Raw genomic sequence first — 12,927 nt, 5'->3', positions numbered from 1 at the left:
CAGAACAGGAAACCTTTTAGTTACACAATAAAATAACACAATGTAATGCATGCAGTATTTCTCTACTAACCTTTATACGTGTTCCCCAATGCTTTATACAAACAACTTTCATACTGTACCATCAAATCCAGTTTAAAGAAAAGAAAGTCATTTTTAAAATAAGCTTTCAAATTACTTCTAAACAAAGCATTCATTGGCAAAGAGTTCCATTAACAGTTTGGAATTAATGTTATAAGAGTATGGAATACTGGTAGGAATCTAAATCCATGCGATTTACTGGTGCATTTATTGGTTAACTCATTATATTCTCTGTAAGGCACCATTAATGTTCTATAGCAAATCTGAAAGCTCTCTGGCAGAGGAGTTAATTATACTTGACTTAAAACTCACACACACACCAGTACAATCCTGGCATTTGAAAAGCAGGGGTCAAATTGGTGGTGGTGTGGGAGCAAGGCGAATGTATAGTAATCTCAAACCACAATCCCAGCATTCCTCACTCATCACTCCCAGCATGCTAGCATTCCCTACTTACCACTCCCACATAGTTAGGACCACCCCTTTTTCTTACTTAACGGCAGGTCATCTAAGATTGTATTGGGGTGCAAGCGGGCATTACAGCTTTTATTCAGATTGTGTTTGAGTATTTGCAATTCCACTTACCTTTTTCTAGGACACTATTAGTGCCTATTTGGCCATTTATGAGACCAAAATGACAAAATTTTGCCTCTTCAGCATGTTCCTGGATGGTGGAAATACCATGAACAAAAAACAAAACAAAACCTCACAAAAGCTGGCGAAAAACATACAAACACTAAGATACTTGAGGATATTCAGGTTTACCTGAATATCAACATACTAAATCCTGGTTTATTTGGGTTCCTGCAAAACCTGTGTACGCAGCCCTAAATTCCAATTCAGAAATAACGTGTCAAGAATTTTTAAATATTTTGAAACATTTCTAATTGTTTGATCCATTTTTCAGTAATACTGTCATTTACAAGTTTACTTCAGATCATTATTTTAAAATTGATACAATAGCTACTTCTTCCAATGTTAGTTTGCTTTATATGTATAAAATACTGGATTCCTCTTTTAAAAATCAATTAAACACTCTGCTTTGTCTGTCTGTGCCTAGTTCCCCCTATATTGTGACTATATACCCAATCCTGCAAAGATTTATGTACATGCTTCATTTTAAATACTATGAGTAGCCCCATTGACTTCAAAGTGGCTTGGTTTCAATGCGGTTATTTACACTGTATAAAGTCAAGCATGTGCTTACGTCACTGCAGTGGCCTACACACTCACATACTGTGAGACCAGACGCCCCACTGCCTTCATGCAAGCTGCCCTTTCCCCAGGATGTCTGCTGGAGACATCCTTCATGGTATCACTTTGCTTATCTCTGTATTTTGTCTTCTTCCTTCTTTTCTGTCATGTTTTTATTCTCCTGCCCTTTGCTGCCTCTTTTCTTTACTGCCTTTTCCTCAGAATCTTCTCTCTCTCTCTAACATTTGCCTCCTTTCCTGTTCACTGGCCTCCTTCCTGCCTCTTCAGCATCCGGGTACTTCCCTTTCCTACTCCCACAGCCCTAAGCAATTTCTTTCCCAGCCTCCCGTGCTGCTGCTCTGCCCAGCCATGCACTGCTCCAGTCCTGAGCTGAACAGAGTGGTGGAGGCATGCCGGGTTTGTTAACTGGATCCCAAACCCCCAGGCACATACGCCAGAGAACATGGCTTGCCTCCCACCAGGGCCAGACCCCTTGGTCGCCTTCCACAATTTTGGGGGAAGCAGGAATCAACCTCAGAAAAAATGCTGCACTCGGCTATGACCCCACACTTTTCTGGGCAGCAACAAAACTTGACAAGTAAAAGGGGCTGATGAGGGTCCTACAGGGACTCACATATACACTCCCTTTCTCCCCCCACAAGCAATAGTACAATATACTGAGTCCCCAACACCTAGGCATACAGGTTAACCCTCACTAACCCAAGTAAGAGTCTGAATTGACCCATCCCAGATGCCCCAGTCTCTTAGTGCCAAAACAAGGTAACTTCAGCCCCTTGCCATTTCTTGCACAGTGTGAAGAGGGGTAACTTCTGGTCCCTGCTGTGTTTTGGGTGTCCTTCCCCACGGTCGCAGTGCTGGTCAGGCCTCTTCTCTGGATCTGGATCTGTCCCCCAGCCTAGCTGTAAGCATGCCCCAGACTACTCTAAGCTGCTCCGCTAACCTAAGAACATAAGAACGGCCATACTGGGTCAGACCAAAGGTCCATCCAGCCCAGCATCCTGTCTACCGACAGTGGCCAATGCCAGGTGCCCCAGAGGGAGTGAACCCAACAGGTAATGATCTAGTGATCTCTCTCCTGCCACCCATCTCCACCCTCTGACAAACAGAGGCTAGGGACACCATTCCTTACCCATCCTGGCTAATAGCCATTAATGGACTTAACCTCCATGAATTTATCCAGTTCTCTTTTAAATCCTGTTATAGTCCTAGCCTTCACAACCTCCTCAGGCCAGGAGTTCCACAGGTTGACTGTGCGCTGAGTGACAAAGAGCTTCCTTTTATTTGTTTTAAACCTGCTACCCATTAATTTCATTTGGTGGCCCCTAGTTCTTATATTATGGAAACAAATAAACAACTTTTCCTTATTCACTTTCTCCACACCACTCATGATTTTATATACACCTCTATCATATCCCCCCCCTTAGTCTCCTCTTTTCCAAACTGAAAAGTTCTAGCCTCTTTAATCTCTCCTCATATGGGACCCATTCCAAACCCCTAATCATTTTAGTTGCCCTTCTCTGAACCTTTTCCAATGCCAATATTTTTTTTTTGAGATGAGGGGACGACATCTGTATGTAGTATTCAAGATGTGGGCGTACCATGGATTTATAGAAGGGCAATAAGATATTCTCCGTCTTATTCTCTATCCCTTTTTTAATGATTCCTAACATCCCGTTTGCTTTTTTGACTGCCGCTGCACACTGTGTGGACATCTTCAGAGAACTATCCATGAGGACTCCAAGATCTTTCTCCTGATTAGTTGTCGCTAAATTAGCCCCCATCATATTGTATGTATAGTTTGGGTTATTTTTTCCAATGTGCATTACTTTACATTTATCCACATTAAAATTTCATTTGCCATTTTGTTGCCCAATCACTTAGTTTTGTGAGATCTTTTTGAAGTTCTTCACAGTCTGCTTTGGCCTTAACTATCTTGAGCAGTTTAGTATCGTCTGCAAACTTTGCCACCTCACTGGTTTACCCCCTCCTCCAGATCATTTATAAATAAGTTGAATAGGATTGGTCCTAGGACTGATCCTTGAGGAACACCACTAGTCACCCCTCTCCATTCTGAAAATTTACCATTTTTTCCTACCCTTTGTTCCCTATCTTTTAACCATTTCTCAATCCATAAAAGGCTCTTCCCTCTTATCCTATGACAATTTAATTTATGTAAGAGCCTTTTGTGCAGGACCTTGTCAAAGGCTTTCTGGAAATCTCAGTGCACTATGTCCACTGGATCCCCCTTGTCCACATGTTTGTTGACCCCCCCAAAGAACTCTAATAGATTAGTAAGACATTATTTCCCTTTACAGAAACCATGCTGACTTTTGCACAACAATTTATGTTCTTCTATGTGTCTGACAATTTTATTCTTTACTATTGTTTCAACTAATTTGCCCAGTACTGACGTTAGACCCAGTCTGTGGTTAGGCCTCCTTCTGCTGCCAGTAGCAACACCACATGTTCTCACCTCATTTGTGTGGCTCTTCTCTCCAGCTCCACCCCCATGTCACCCAGTTCCCTGTCCGTGGTTGGACAGGGCTGGGCTCCGGCTGTAAATGGAATTCCTCTCCCCCAGTAAGAGGTGGGCTGGCAGGAGGAAGTCAGGGGTGGGATTTCATCCCAGTTCTCTCACCAACCAGGGCTCTGGGGTCAGTTCCCCTTTCTGCCTGCACCCTAATAAAGCAGGGTATGTGGGAATGAGGGCGGCCCTTTCACATTGCAGCCAAGTTAGTGTGGAGTGGGGGGCTATATAACAGAATAGCTAAAGGAATGTGACCAATGCTCTCTAGTTGGTTAATTACACTCCCTAATCCCCACACAGCATCTCCCCTGCTGCATCAAGCTGCTGATTGAGCTGGAGGAGTGGGACTGGAAACAGTATATTGAGAAGTCAAGGGAGTGTAATTAACCAGCTAGGAAGGGCTGACATGCTTCACAGCTGGTTAATCTCAGTTATTCCACTCAGATCTGGAGTAGAGCAGCGTGTAGCGCTGAGAGCAAGAGGAAGAGCAGGTCAAAGAGAATGCTATCATGTCAGATCCACACATACCAGCTCCAGCATACAAGTCTGGGAAAAGCAGAACCAAGAGGCCCATGAAGAGTATGGCATTGCTGTAATCTAGTCTGGTAACCATCCCTTAAAACCTCAAAGTCCTCTGTGGATAGGGGAGGTTTCTGTTTGATTATGGATGATAAAAGCCATAAAAGGGATAAATGGTCACTGCTCCAACCCAATACAGCGTGTAATTGAGGAACAATGACCCAGGTACGAAATGTCTTTCCTTGGCAGAAAGGAGTTTTTTTGTTGGTGGGTTTTCTCCACCCCTGGCTCCCCCTCCTGATTCTTTGGTTTGGTGGGGCTCTCTCTGCACTCCCATGTGGTAAAGCCAAGGGTGGGGGGAAGAGAGAATAGTCTCCCATTGCTACAGAGGGAAGCCGGGACAGCTGATAGATTTTCTATCTTTTCCATTCCCCTCCACGCATAGGCGGAGTCCAGTGGCTGGAACACTTTTGGATTTACTGGCAGAACAGGGATCATGCAAAGTGATCATGCAAACTACAGGCCAGTCAGCCTCACCTCAGTCCCTGGAAAAATCATGGAGCAGGTCCTCAAAGAATCAATCTTGAAGTACTTGCATGAGAGGAAAGTGATCAGGAACAGCCAGCATGGATTCACCAAGGGAAGGTCATGCCTGACTAATCTAATCGCCTTTTATCATGAGATTACTGGTTCTGTGGATGAAGGGAAAGCAGTGGATGTATTGTTTCTTGACTTTAGCAAAGCTTTTGACACGGTCTCCCACAGTATTCTTGTCAGCAAGTTAAGGAAGTATGGGCTGGATGAATGCACTATAGGGTGGGTAGAAAGCTGGCTAGATTGTCGGGCTCAACGGGTAGTGATCAATGGCTCCATGTCTAGTTGGCAGCCGGTGTCAAGTGGAGTGCCCCAGGGGTCGGTCCTGGGGCCGGTTTTGTTCAATATCTTCATAAATGATCTGGAGGATGGTGTGGATTGCACTCTCAGCAAATTTGCGGACGATACTAAACTGGGAGGAGTGGTAGATACGCTGGAGGGGAGGGATAGGATACAGAAGGACCTAGACAAATTGGAGGATTGGGCCAAAAGAAATCTGATGAGGTTCAATAAGGATAAGTGCAGGGTCCTGCACTTAGGACGGAAGAATCCAATGCACCGCTACAGACTAGGGACCGAATGGCTAGGCAGCAGTTCTGCAGAAAAGGACCTAGGGGTGACAGTGGACGAGAAGCTGGATATGAGTCAGCAGTGTGCCCTTGTTGCCAAGAAGGCCAATGGCATTTTGGGATGTATAAGTAGGGGCATAGCGAGCAGATCGAGGGACGTGATCGTCCCCCTCTATTCGACATTGGTGAGGCCTCATCTGGAGTACTGTGTCCAGTTTTGGGCCCCACACTACAAGAAGGATGTGGATAAATTGGAGAGAGTCCAGCGAAGGGCAACAAAAATGATTAGGGGTCTAGAACACATGACTTATGAGGAGAGGCTGAGGGAGCTGGGATTGTTTAGCCTGCAGAAGAGAAGAATGAGGGGGGATTTGATAGCTGCTTTCAACTACCTGAAAGGGGGTTCCAAAGAGGATGGCTCTAGACTGTTCTCAATGGTAGCAGATGACAGAACGAGGAGTAATGGCCTCAAGTTGCTGTGGGGGAGGTTTAGATTGGATATTAGGAAAAACTTTTTCACTAAGAGGGTGGTGAAACACTGGAATGCGTTGCCTAGGGAGGTGGTGGAATCTCCTTCCTTGGAAGTTTTTAAGGTCAGGCTTGACAAAGCCCTGGCTGGGATGATTTAACTGGGAATTGGTCCTGCTTCGAGCAGGGGGTTGGACTAGATGACCTTCAGGGGTCCCTTCCAACCCTGATATTCTATGATTCTATGATTCTATGTTTCACGAGCTACATCAGGTCTAAGATGAGTGCAGCAGACTTTGTAGTATGCCTTAGCTCCTTGAAGACTTTTTATAGGACAGGAGCCAAAGGAGCATATCACGCTGTTTATATACTCGTGTGCTCCTTATCAGCACCAGTATCCCATTGATAGCACTGTCACAGTTAGGAAACAGGGTGGACAGTTCAGTTTTCTGACAGTGCACCATGCTCCTAGGGCTAGCATGTCAACGTTGGGAGGGGGGGTACTAGGTATTAAGCACTCTGACATAGGGATACTTTGACTCAGGTCTGTGTGCTGGAGTGTAGACGTCAGAGCGTAGGTTCCAGTGTAACCCACGCACCTCCTGGGTGTGGTGTTCTATCCCATCTAGTGGCATCGAGACCACTTAAAGAGAGAGAGCTAAATGAGTCTGCTCTTCTGCCTTAGCTACCAGGCAGTTGGCTTTTAGCTTATGCTGAAGAGGCTCATGCACGAAGCTCCAGAGGTCCCCGGTTCGATCCTGCCTGTCGACGACCAGGGGAGTCTGTCAGTGTTACACCAGCACAGGTCAGAAAATCCTCAATATAGGGTTAAAATGTAGTGTAGATGCTCAAGCCCAAGGTTCCCTGATATGTGACAGCTGACTCATGTCCCACTGACCTTCGGCTTACATTGCTGTACAGACAATATAAGAGGAAATAAGGGTTGTTTTTTTTATATAAATGTTGTCTCAGCTATGGGCCTAAAATTCACTTTCCATCAGTATTAATAGATTTTAAGGCTAGAAGGGACCATTATGGTCATCTAGCCAGACATCCTGCATAGCACAGACCAGAGAATTCCATCTAGTAATTCCTGCATCCAGCCCAAATATTGTGTTTGAGGTAGAGTGTAATTTTTAGATAGACATCAAATTTTGATTTGAAGTGGTGGAGAATCTACCACATCCCTTGGGGAGTTGTGCCAATGATTAATTATCTTCACAGTTAAATACTTTATTTACTCCTTATTTCTAGCTTGAATTTAGCTAGCTTCCATTTCTAGCCATGGGATTTTGTTATACCTTTGCCTGATAGATTGAAGCGCACTCTACTATCGATTCTTGGGGAAAATTTTTTACTTGTTACAGAATAAAAATTGTGGCAAACTGGTCAAATTGCAGGTTTGTAGGTCACTGAAAGGTTTGCAGACCTCTCACTTGTTGCCTAAATCTAATGCTAGCACAAATAGGTACATTTACAACAGAATAATATTAGTTCTTCCTGGTAGTTATGCAAGCTTGAAGGGCCTTTCTGCAGTTTCTGCAGAGCAGTATTCCTTGAATGTTGAGGCTGGGCTTCCTGTGCTTTATTTTTGCTCACTGATTCTTCTGGGTTTCTTATCTCCTTTGCCAGGGGAGTAATTTCTAACCAAGCTGTAACAACTGCAATCAGGCCCAAAGAAAATAAACAAAAAGGATAAATTCCTTCCCCAATCCTACAATGAATAGTTTTCACTTAGAACTCAAAATATCAGAATGCATCTTAAACCCTGTGGGCTGGGTCCTGGATGTTTGTTAGTTCTGCTCTTGGTGAGTCCTTGATATTATGTAGCAAGGTATGAAAAACCCCAAGTCTCCTGACCTTGAGTTTAAAGCAGTTCTTCAAAATGTGTTGGAAAAAACAGCCCATGGATCAAATTTAGTGCAATATTAATCTCTGATATGGAGTTATGGCCACTAGTAATAAGATGTAGAATGCCTGCTCTGTCCTCTGTAGGCTCAGTTCTGTTCCACTATGGCCCCTTTATGCCAATGCAGTGCAAAAGGCACAGTGAACTCCCAAGGGGAATTCTTGGGCCGAGGGGGCTTTCCCACTGGCATGGGGTTGACTCGCTAAGCCCTGCACAACAATGTAAATGTATGTTTGGGTGCTGGGAGAGGGTGGGGCCAGAATATTATGTGCTGTAACTGTCCTGAGGTACAGACTGTGCCAAAGGTGGAGTAATTTAGAGAAACTTCTGGAGCTCCTCCTCGTTGTGTCGGGTGCTGGGGAGGCTCCTGGCCCATGCCAGATGATGTAGGGTGGAAAGATGGCATGAAACATCTTGCCCATGCTCCATTTCCTGGCTGGCTGTATTTTATGGATCAAATCACTATATTAAAAGGAAACGCAGATGCAATCTGTTCCATTTAATGCAAATTAGGTGTAGCCCCTGGCTCTTCTAGGCTCTGACACGGCAAAGCCAACCATATTGGTGAACTCCTGTGTCTGGTCAGAGCCCCAGTGAAGCCAACAGGATTCCATGCAGAAGTCTGTGTGCGTCTAATTGCAGGATTGGGGCCCTACTGAGCAAAAAGCACTCATCTGGATAGGATGGGCACCCTTGGAATATATCCACTCATCAGAGTCTAGATGAGTCTAGACTATTGCAAACAATGCATATTTACAAAGACCGACCCCAAGTGAAACTCGCTGTCCACACAAGTCATCTACATGGGAAGGTACTTTGAAATGCATGTTTTTGAAAGGAAAAACATTTAACAAGTTTATTTTCGTTTGACTTCAGTGCTGACCCACCAGGCTAACAGTCTGAACTCTAAATTGAATCTTAAGAAAGTTTCCAAGATTACTCTTTCTTTATTGCTCGTCTCTGAATTTCCTCCACTTTGCTGATGTTTCTCTTGTATCAAGGTGCACGTCGTTTTTGAATTTGCCCCATTTGCCAAAACTACAATTTAAAACAACAAAAATCCATAACACAATGTACAATGTGAAGATTAGTTACCTCACAGCCTTAAACAATATAAGTCTCCCACATTTTCCCAACATTTTGCCCAATGTCCCCTTCTTGTGCTATGCTGTGATTTATATATCTTAGACTGTAAGATGCTCAGGGCAGGGGCCATGACTTTTACTTGCACCATCCACAACTATAGTCTATATACATAAGACATAATAGTATAGGCACAGAGAGAAAGGATGATCCAGTGGTCAGGGCACTAGCTTGAGACTTGGGTTCAGTTCCCTGCTCTGCTATAGATTCCCTGTGTGACGGGCAAGTCACTTACACCTGAATGCACAAAGGATTTAGGTGCCTAAGTCCCAGTTTCAGAACTGCTGCAAGGCATAAAACTCCTGCTGAAACCCTGTAGGCACCTATGGTTTTGGAGGGTTTTTTGGCAGTAAAATTCCCTAACCGCCTATGTTTCCACTTCTAAGCATGTGCATTGCTGCCTCTCTGGGAGCATCCACATGCGTATCTCCCCACCGAAGCCCCAGAGTGATTCACAAACAAGCATTCCGCTGCCTAAGTCACAGAGCCTACCCTGATGGTGTGCTTTCAGAGACCACCTAGCAGCTCAGGCTCTGCAGGTGCGTTCACACAAAACAGCTGAGGGAGGACAACCTTTCTCATGACTCCTAGCTTAGTGGTTAGGGTATTCATGTGGGAGACCCTGGGTTCAAGTCCCTCCTCCACCAGAGGGGGAGAAGAAGCTGATCTCTGTTCAATTCAATACCTAACTCCTTTTGTGCGTTCAGGCCTTAGTCTCTCTGTGCCTCAATTCCTCCTCTGTAAAACAGTGGTAATAGTACTTCCCTACCTCACAGGAATGTAGTGAAGTATATTACTGATTGTGAGGTGCTCGGATACTATGGTAAGGGGGGGCAGGTAAGTACAATACAGAGATCTGTTGGGTCAGGCAGTCTATCCCTCTACCACTGCCAGATTGTTCCCTTCATTGTATATTGCCTTTTTTAGGGGATATAACCTAATTAATATGGAAAACAGCTTTTACCGCTACACTTGAGTGAAATGCTGTTTGTACAGGAGTGGATACTCAGAAAGAACTGACACAAATGCCTGTGAGATGACATCGTGAGTGGCATGAGTGTGTCAGTCAGGCTGTTGTCAATACTGCTGACAGCGTTCCACAGCATTAAGGACAAGACAGCACACAATGGAACTCTAAAGACCACAAAGCTGTCTGCGCTGGACATCTGACTTTCCCATTCTTCCATGAGGAATTCATCTGCCCGTAAATAATGAATTTCATATGTTGGACCCCTGTATTCATTCCCCAGTTCAGGAGAACAGATGACTTGGTAGCCTTTATTTTTAAAGTGAGCTGCTATTTAAAGGAACTTACACATGCTTAGTTTGGATACGAAATACAGATGAGCCTCTTTAATAGGTTCAGTATTTAGGCTCAGATCACATAATCTCTCCAAAACCTGGATGCTTATCTGAAGCCAATTCATAGTCTCTGAACCTCTTGTGAAACAGAGGCTTTAGGGAATAGGATCTCACCAGAGATTTTGAGTGCTTCTATTTTCTGGTCAGACTAGAAGACCCCAGGATCAGCACTTCTTGCAGTGTAGCTGCATTTCCAGTCCCTGCTGGAACCTGGATATAAAGACATGCGGCATATGGAGGAGGGAAAGTGAATCAAAGGCTTTTCTAAACTTTGATAAAGTTCAGGTTCAGTTCAAGTTTTAGGTGAAGAATCACAGGCAGGAAGATGAGCTGTCTTATCCAAACTAGTTGTCCCATCCCTAGCTTGTAGTTTGAAGTGCGGCTACAAAGGCATTTACTATAGGTATAAAGAAAAGGAGGACTTGTGGCACCTTAGAGACTAACCAATTTATTTGAGCATAAGCTTCCGTGAGCTACAGCTCACTTCATCGGATGCATGCTGTGGAAAATACAGAAGACGTTTTTATACACACAAACCATGAAAAAATGGGTGATTATCACTACAAAAGGTTTTCTCTCCCCGCCCGCCCCACTCTCCTGCTGGTAATAGCTTATCTAAAGTGATCACTCTCCTTACAATGTGTATGATAATCAAGTTGGGCCATTTCCAGCACAAATCCAGGTTTTCTCCCCTCCCCCCTTCCCCGCCCACAAACCAACAGGAGAGTGGGTTTGTGTGTGTGGAAAAAATAAAGGGGGGGGGGGAGAGAAAATCAAGGTGGGCCATTTCCAACACAAATCCAGGTTTTCTCCCCCCCCCCCTTTTTTTTTTTCCCACACACACAAACCCACTCTGTTGGTTTGGGGGGGGGGCAGGGGATGGCCCACCTTGATTATCATACACATTGTAAGGAGAGTGATCACTTTCGATAAGCTATTACCAACCGGAGAGTGGGGTGGGGGAGAGAAAACCTTTTGTAGTGATAATCACCCATTTTTTCATGGTTTGTGTGTATAAAAACGTCTTCTGTACTTTCCACAGTATGCATCCGATGAAGTGAGCTGTAGCTCATGAAAGCTTATGCTCAAATAAATTGGTTAGTCTCTAAGGTGCCGCAAGTACTCCTTTTCTTTTTGCGAATACAGACTAACACGGCTGTTACTCTGAAACCTGTTACTACAGGTATGTAGACAAGCAGAGTATAGTGCCTGGGCCACTTCAAACAGCTCAGGCCTCAGTAGGAAGGGTAATGGAGAGAGAAGACTTAGTAAATGGAAGAAAGAAAGAACTTCTCTAGAGGGAAGAGTAGGTGCTCAGGTACGTTGGTGGTGGGATGATATAGGATAGAATAATTATTCTACAGAGAGAAGACAGTTTGAGACTATTCATTTCATATGTTGGTTACTTAAGGTTTTAATCCTGTTTGTTTTAAAAGGTTTATGTCCCTCACACTTTTCACCACCTTTTGCCAGAGCTGTGACAGCATCATTGCACCCCTCCTTGCAAACAATATGGGATTGTGGTGCAATAATTCTTTCCTTTCTGACTTTAGTCTGCTTTGGCTTTCAGAAATGTGTCAACACTTGTGTTAAGTAGGATTTAGTTAGATGCCTATTACAAAAAAAAAATCATTCAATGGTGTTGTTTCAGAACAGAACCTGTAATTTGGAAATGGTTATAGAAACAGGATATACATTTCCTACTCTTGCCTGCTATCCATGTCAGTCAAACAAAGCTCTTGTCTCCTTGACAACGAGGACACAAACAATAAGCCTTACCTGGTTCATCTTTGCCATTTGTGTCTCAGTTAGCTGTAGATTTATAGGCGCCAGGCAGAAGCATTCCTATCCCCTGAACATTATATATCTCTTTAATTCTCCCTCTGACAGGCAAGAGACTTTTTAAAGAAAAGATACTGAAACAATCAAGCCACTTGCTAGTGCTGTCCATGCCAGAGTAAACTTGAGCTTTCTGGCTGAAACATCTGTCAGATGACTGATTACGTTTTCTATTTATAGGACTCCGAGATAAAGCTACTCCTGGTGTAGGTGGAGTTATGATATGCCATTTCTTGTATGCTACAAATGCTCCACCCATGTGCTTTAAGAGGGATGCTGGATACCTTGTTCATTTGTCACATCAAACATCATCCTATACATTTGGCAAAGGTCTAATCTGGAGGTGTGTATTTGTCCATCTAAGGCATAAGCCAATCCAGGCGGTGTAGGTGGCAGCCATCACTTAAAACATCTGAGTACCCCAAGTAAGTGGTGAATTTAAGAATTCTCTAGTCCCAGCCTGCTGAAATACTAGGAAAACATACCCATGTCTGAAGCAATCAGTGCTGGATGCTATGAAAAGCTATCACCTCACCTGGTGATACAGATATCAGAATCACTACTGACAGCACAGAAAGCCAATTATCTGCTTTCTTGATTGGACATAAGATACTATGGTCCCAGAATGAGAGGACAAATCAGGTTGAAAGAAAGTGTTTAAATTCTTATTTCTACAGTACCCTTCTCCTTCTTTGCATGTGATG

At 44.0% G+C, this 12,927-nt stretch overlaps 1 long non-coding RNA gene across 1 annotated transcript in view; it reads right to left on the bottom strand.

The window, feature by feature from the left end:
• Positions 1 to 663: 663 nt before the first annotated feature.
• Positions 664 to 12,927, bottom strand: part of LOC144258500 (uncharacterized) — a 92,337-nt gene continuing 80,073 nt past the window's right edge. The window contains exon 3 of the long non-coding RNA XR_013344691.1: positions 664 to 742. This is a non-coding gene — a long non-coding RNA (uncharacterized LOC144258500). The remainder of the gene's footprint in view (positions 743 to 12,927) is intronic.

This window comes from Eretmochelys imbricata, chromosome 1 (genome assembly GCF_965152235.1).
Source record: "Eretmochelys imbricata isolate rEreImb1 chromosome 1, rEreImb1.hap1, whole genome shotgun sequence".
Taxonomy (NCBI): Eukaryota; Metazoa; Chordata; order Testudines; family Cheloniidae; genus Eretmochelys; species Eretmochelys imbricata.
The sequence above is the reverse complement of the archived record's forward strand: the minus strand, read 5'-3'. Positions and strand labels throughout refer to the sequence as shown.